The sequence below is a fragment of the Dromiciops gliroides genome, chromosome 3 (assembly GCF_019393635.1).
Source record: "Dromiciops gliroides isolate mDroGli1 chromosome 3, mDroGli1.pri, whole genome shotgun sequence".
NCBI lineage: Eukaryota > Metazoa > Chordata > Mammalia > Microbiotheria > Microbiotheriidae > Dromiciops > Dromiciops gliroides.
This window is the reverse complement of record NC_057863.1, coordinates 659,342,134-659,349,469: the sequence shown is the minus strand read 5'-3', so window position 1 is coordinate 659,349,469 and position 7,336 is coordinate 659,342,134. Positions and strand designations below refer to the sequence as shown.

Here is a 7,336-nt window from a genome sequence, read left to right as displayed (position 1 = left end):
AAAATTCATTTGGCCAAATGGAAAAGGAGGTGCATAATCTCACTGAAGAAAACAATGCCTTAAAAATTCTAATTGGACAGATGGAAGCTAATGACTCCATGAGACCAGGAATCAGTCAAATAGAATCAAAAGAATGAAAAAATAGAAGAAAATGTGAAATACCTCTTTAGAAAGAGAACTGACCTGGAAAATGGATTCAGGAGAGAAAATTTGAGAATTATTGGACTGCCTAAAAGCCATGATCAGAAAAAGAGTCTAGATGCCATATTCCAGGAAATTATCAAGGAGAACTGCCCTAATATTATAGAATCAGTGGATAAAATTGTCATTGAAAGAATCCACTGATCACCTCCTGGAAAGAATCCACTGATCACCTCCTGGAAAGAATCCACTGATCACCTCCTGAAAAGAACCCCAAAAGGACAACTCCATTTAATATTGTAGCCAAATTCCAGAATTACCAAGTAAAGGAGAAAATACTCCAAGCAGCCATAAAGAAGCAATTTAAGTGTCATGGAACCACAGTCAGGATTGCACAGGACCTGGCAGCTTCAACATTAAAAGATCAGAGGGTTTGGAATATGAAATTCCCAAAGGCAAATGAGCTTGGATTGTAGCCAAGAATCTATCATCCAGCAAAACTGATCGTTCTCTTTCAGGGGAAAAGATGGACATTCAATGAAATAGGGGAATTTCGAGGTTTCCTGATGAAAAGACCAGAACTGAATAGAAAATTTGATCTTAACAAGCAAGACTCAAGAGAAGTTTAAAAAGGTAAACGGGGGGAAAGTTATTCAGTAAGGTTAAGCTATTTACATCCCTACAAATTGTTATTCAATAAGGTTAAACTGTTTACATCTGACACAGGAAAATAATACTTATAACTCTTGAGAACTGTACTTCTATTTGGGCAGACAGGATTACACACAGAAGGTATAAATATAAATTGTCTTATGTGATAATATAAAGAAAATTTCTGTGTGAAGAAAGAACTTTATGGGGAGAAGAGGAAAGGGGAGGTCAAACAGGGTGAATTACATCATATGAAGATGTGCAAAACAACTCTTACAATAGAGGGAAAGAAGGGAGGGGTGAACATTGTTTCAACCTTACTCTCAATAGAGTTGATACAAAGGGGGAATAACATATACTTTCATTTGGATAATGAAACAGCTTATTCTTAGGAAAGAAAGGGGGTAAGGGGAAAAGGGGGGACTGATAGAAGGGAGGGTAGATTGGGGGAGGCAGAGGTAAGAAGTGAAATGCTGGTGAGGAGGAATAGGGTAAAAGAAGGGGGGATAAGAGTACAAAGGGGGTAAAGAGAATGGAGAGAAATAGACAGTAATAATAACTGTAAATGGGAATGGGTTTAACTCTGCTATAAAATTGAAGGATATAGGAGAGTGGATTAAAAACCAGAATCCTACAATATGCTATTTACAAGAGACACATCTGGAGCAGAGAGATACACACAGAGTAAAGGTAAAAGGTTGGAGCAGAATATATTATGCTTCAGCTGAAGTGGAAAGATCAGGGTTAGCAATCCTCATCTCAGATAAAGCAAAAGCAAAAATCTAATGAAAAGAGATAAGGAAGGAAACTACATCTCTCTAAAAGGTACTATAGATAATGAAGTCATATCAATACTAAACATGTATCCACCTAGTGCTATAGCATTCCAAATTCTTAGAGGAGAAGTTAAAAGAGTTGCAAGAGGAAATAGAGAGCAAAACTATACTAGTGGGGGATCTGAATATTCCTCTCTCAGAATTAGATAAATCTACCCACAAAATAAATAAGAAAGAAGATAAAGAGGTGAATAGAATTTTAGAAAATTTAGATAAGATAGATATCTGGAGAAAATTGAATGGGGATAAAAAGGAATATACCTTTTTCTCAGGAGTACATGGCACATATTGAAACATTGACCATGTATTAGTACAGGACCTGATATATAGGTGCTTAAAAATGTTTCTGACTGAAAGTTCATGAACATAACCAGCCTGAAGCCAGAGGAACAGGGAGACTTTAAGACTCAGTGACCACAGGCTGCAGAAGTGGAAAATTTCATCTGAAAAAATCCAAGGGTTTTAGAAACCTGTGGGTGGAGAGTTTGGAGTCCCTGGGAAAATACATATTATGATACTCTATTGGGAGTGTGCTGAGCAGCCTAGAGTTCCAAATGTTCAGATGTCCTGAGAACTCTGTACTGAGATATTCTAAAAGTTCCTTCATATAGTTTTCTAAAACTCAAATATCCAGGAAATCTTAGGGCTGTGTTCTTTTGAATAAATGGTTCAAATTATTTCCATTCACCAAATATGCAAACTTTTCTTTGATTCTTTTTTCTTTTATCTCTTTCCCAAGTCTAGATTTTGAAACACCACTTGGTTTCGTCATTCCTTAGAGTATGATGTTCTCATTGCCCTTTTTTTCTAACAACATAGTAAGGTAATGCTAGTCGGATTGGGTAATCTCAGAATTACAAAAAGTCATTTTCCTTGAGTGAAAATTTAATCATTTATATTGCAGTTCAGAAATTTTCTTACATGTCTCTTACTGTTTGAAGGCTGAGTTCCAGAAGCAGTTCTTGTTGCTGCTGCTGCTGCTGCTGCTAATTCAGAGGATAACAAGGCTTGTTGTTCCTGGATACAGGGATTGGGGCTGAGTCTGCACTGGCACAGCCTGAGCTGGACTGCCCATCATTCTTACCTTGGTACAACAGACCTTTCCTGCAGACCTAAGTTGTCTTTGGCTGGAAAATTATTTCACCTTGTCATTTTGTGTGTTCTGCTGTTCCAGAAATTGTCTTATGGCATTTTTGAAGGTATTTGGAGGGTGTTGGGGAGAGCTCAGGCAAGTCACTGCATTTCCTCTGTCATCTTGGCTCTGCCCTCATCAACTGGTTAATTTAAAGGAAAATTAGATTCAAAACACACATGATCAAAATCAAGATCAATATGATTTTGTTTTGTTTTGTTTTCTGGGACAATGAGGTTTGAGTGACTTGTCCAGAGTCACACAGCTAGTAAGTGTCTGAGGCAGGATTTGAACTCAAGTGCTCCTGAATCCAGGGCTGGTGCTTTATCCACTAAGCCACCTACCTGCCCTCAATCAATATGATTAATGCCAAATTATATCCTACAAGCCCAAAAGTTGTTTTAAAGAAAACAAAGCAAAACTGGTTTCAAGGTCCCCAGGTCCCCATAGACCCTTGCCAAGGAGGCTTGGACAGAATCTGTTCCTTATCATCTTGGCTACTAGAAAAGGCAGACTAGAATTGGAGAGAATGTCATGCCCCAAGAGACAAGCAGCCTGACCCTCCAAAGGGCTGGTGGACAGGAGACCTTCCAAATTTGACTTTAGACTCACAAGTCCTGGAGAAAATTAGACTAGCTTATAATAATAATAATAATAATAATAATAATAATAATAATAATAATAATAATAATAATGAAAACAAAGAAGAAGAGGAGGAGGAGGAAGAAGAAAGAGGAGGAGGTAATAGATGCCTTGAGTTTTGGTTGTATTTTTAACTTTATTTACCTTTAGACACTTTGAAAGCCCTCTAATGAAGAAAGAAAAAGGTCTGAGTAAAACTTTAGTACCAGTGAATATGAGCACAAGGGAGGGACAGAAGTAGTGAGCCTTGGGCAAGGGGAGGGGGCAGAACACAACTCAGAATTGTGAGTTATAGTATCCAGATGGGTCCAGATGAGCTTAGTCCAGAGCCCTTTCACTCATTTATTCATTCATTCCTGCAGAGAGGAGGAGCAAAAGCCTCTTCCCATCACTTCCCTTTATGGAGGGCTGACAATGCCAGTCATCTCTTCATTTGCCCCCAGCTACTTGGTTTTGACTCTGCCATCGTCATCATGCCCAGGGCCAGGTACCCTGTGGCTCCACTTCACCTGCTTTTAGTTTATTCATTTCTTCCTTCAACTGTAAGATCCTTAAAGGGCAGGATTATCTTTCCTTTTTTTATTTGCATCACTAGTGCTTAGCACATTGCCTGACACCTTCATCAATGTTTACCATATTATATTGTATCATTTATTGATTCATCCATTCAACAAATATTTATGTGTCTGCTATGTGCAAAGGACAATGTTAGAACTGTTGATTAAAAAGATAAAAGGGAAAGAAAAACATTGTCCCTGCCCACAGAGAAATTACATTCTATTGGGGAGAGAGGGGAAGTGATACAAAATGTACACAATGAGCAGATTTAAGTAAACCATTGTAATGCAGTCATTTCTAGAGAGTTAAGACCCCAAGAACTGGGGGGAGGGAGAGAAGTGCCTATTGGGGTCTGGGTAGAACTTGGTACCCAAGAAGCCCATGGAAGGAAGCTGGTGATGGCAGAAGACAAAAGGGAGCTGGGATGGTAGTCCAAGAAGGGGTCACTGTGTATGAAAATGCCCTGAGGTGGCATCATTTCCAGAGAACCTCAGATGCTATGTGCTCTATCCAGTGTGTGCTAGGAAGCAAACATGTGGTCCTCCCTCCTCCCTTCTCTGGCTTCTACATTCCTGGCCTGGCTGCTCAAGCTTTGGTTCTTTTTGGGTCCCTTTAGGGAGCTCAGCCCCAACTTCTTTTGTTAGTTAAAATACTGTGAGAAAAGCTGTTTCTGTCTAAATTACTGGGGAATTAGGCTGGGGTTTCTAAAATATTGCTACTTATAGATTAATGGCTATTGCAACCATTTTTGGCAATAAGCATTTATTAATATCACATATCAATAAAGTACTGAGCACGTAGCATTTACAAACGTTTTCACTAAGTCACAAGGTTACAGGCCAATTATATACCCAATACATTTTGGCCCAGAGGGAGAGGGGAGGGTGTGTGGTGAGTTCAAGAGGGTCCCAGGAAAAAGAGACTGGAGAGAAAGACAGATAGTTTCCTGTCCCCGAGGATTTTTATCCTCTTTTTGGTAGAGGCAGGTCACCACACATTTATCTAAGATAATTGGTTAGTATCATTCAAATCCATTGATTGACTTGACCTGGGGCGGGGGGGGGGGGGGTCCTAGAGATCCAATTCCAATCTTGTAGGTGTGTTTCTCCCCTAGACAATCAGAAGGATCACTCTGCATTCCCTTAGTTAAGCTGAAGGCTCATCCCAGGTTGGTTTCCTGGAAGGGGGAGAGAACAGATACAACTAACATGTCTGGGTTTTTCCTAAAAATTCATTTTTAATTTTTTTTTTGCAGGGCAATGAAGGTTGAGTGAATTGCCCAATGTTACACAGCTAGTAAGTATCAAGTGTGTGAGGCAGGATTTGAACTCAGGTCCTCCTGAATGCAGGGCTGGTGCTTTATCCAAAAATTCTTCATTACTAATTATTTTCTCACATCTTCCTCCTGTTGGTGTAGGCCTCAGCCAGCATGATCCCTGGGCTTAAAAGGACCAGGGTGGCCAGGGCAATTCCTATGGGATTTCCCACACTATAATTCTTTTGGATGGAGTCTGAGGAACAGAAGATCAGAGGCCTTCATTGACACAAGAATGTGACTTTTCTATTCAAAAGCCTTTGGAAATGCCCCATAGCCTTCCTCAGTTCATCTTCCCCACCTGCTAGCTGACAGTTCCAAACCACTCACCGGTCTTCAGCTGTGGACAGTTTGGCATCAGCAAACAAAAGAAGTGGAGACTGACTTTTCTGCCTCTACACCCCTCCCCCAAACATACACACACTCCCATGAGAATGGATCCATCAGCTCTTCCCCAGAGCAGAGATCATCTCTGAGACTGTGACAGAAGGGCATCTGACACCAGCAGGAGAGGTGGAGAGGCAGGTCCAGAAGACACCTGTTGATATGTCAAGTAGATTCTGACAGGTCAGTGCAGCTGGATTGTGGGCAGCCCTACAGCTGAACTGGAGAGTAAAAACATGCCTTAGAGTAAAGTTGTCTTAGAAGAAGTGGGCTGGGTAGCTTGTAGGACAAAGGACAAATGTCTGTGCAAGGCTGGTCAGGGAGGAAAGGGGACAGAGCAGTGACTTCTCAAACTTCTGTGAGATAGGGTCACAAGGATGTCTGTCCATGTTGGCATGGGACCTGGGGAGCCATGATAATTCCTGACTGAGAGCTGATTCTGACCCTCTGACACCTGTGAGTCCTGGAGAAGCTGTGGGCCCTGATTTGGCTCAGCCTTCCAGAGGTGAGCAGCACAGAGAGTCACTCTTGAAGATAAACATCCCAAGACTAGGAGGTGGGACAAACCTTAGCCTTTCTCTGTGCCCCACACGTGGTCCTGAGCCCTAAGGTGTCCCAGGGCATGGAGACATCTCTGGGTTCAGGGTATTGAAAGTTTTAGTTAATGTGACCAGATGAGGAGAGGGTTGTGTGAATGTCTGTCTAAGATGATAGAAACAGGCAGTAAAAAACAAAAACAAAAAACAGCCTAATGCACATAAGAACAGAAGGAGACTATTTCTCAGCAAAAGAGGGAAATTCTGATCACCTACTGATCAGGCTGACCCAGCCAAGGACAGTGTTTCCAGCGCCTGTCAGAGTCTTCAGCACCAGTAGCTTCTGAAGCTCCGATCACAGACTGGTGAGGGGGTTCTGCGGTAGGCCAGGATGAAGTGGAGGCAGTCTCTGCTGGAGTTGGGGCAATGCACCCTGGGTCTAAACCAGTGGGCTGAATTGAGTGGTGGTGGCTCAGTGGGGGAGGGGAACCAGCATGCCAACCTTCGGACCATAGAGAATCAGAGTTCAATCAGACTTCTGTTTCCCAGTCAAAGAGAAAGCAGCGGTGGTTACTCACAGGCCAGGATGGCTGAGAAGAACCCTAATCACCCCCTGGGCCATGCTGTAGCTTGAACAGTGTGTCCTGGAAGCAGCGCTACACTTTAAGAAGGAGTTAAAAGCCAAGAAATAGTAAGCCAGGATGAGTAGGCAGAGAAAGCCGAATACCACTGAAAATTTCTTTGGGGTAAAGGTAAACCACAATACCCCCTCAGAAGAAAATAATAACAGGGTCAAAGCTCCAACATCCAAAGCTTTCAATAAAAATATGAACTGGTCTCAGGCCATGGAAGCTCTAAAAAAGGGACTTTGAAGAGAAAGTAGGAGAGATGGAAGATGTGGGGAGGAGGAAAGAATGGAAAGAGAAATGAGAGTGATGCAGGAGAGTCATGAGAAAAAAGTCAACAGTTTAAAAAGCCAAATGGAAAAGGAGATTAAAAAACTAATGAAAACAATTGCCTAAGAATTAGGATTGAACAAATGGAAGCTAGTGACCTTATGAGAAACCAAGACACAGTAAAGCAAATCCAATTGAATGAAAACATAGAGGGCAATGTGAAATATCTCCTTGGAAAAACAGCT

At 41.5% G+C, this 7,336-nt stretch overlaps 1 long non-coding RNA gene across 1 annotated transcript; it reads left to right on the top strand.

Moving 5' to 3' along the window:
* The first annotated feature begins 2,614 nt into the window (after nucleotides 1–2,614).
* Nucleotides 2,615–6,612, top strand: LOC122746614. The gene is made up of 3 exons (XR_006355558.1): nucleotides 2,615–2,716; nucleotides 5,216–5,256; nucleotides 5,378–6,612. It is a non-coding gene; the product is annotated as an uncharacterized LOC122746614 (long non-coding RNA).
* The last annotated feature ends 724 nt before the right edge of the window (nucleotides 6,613–7,336 follow it).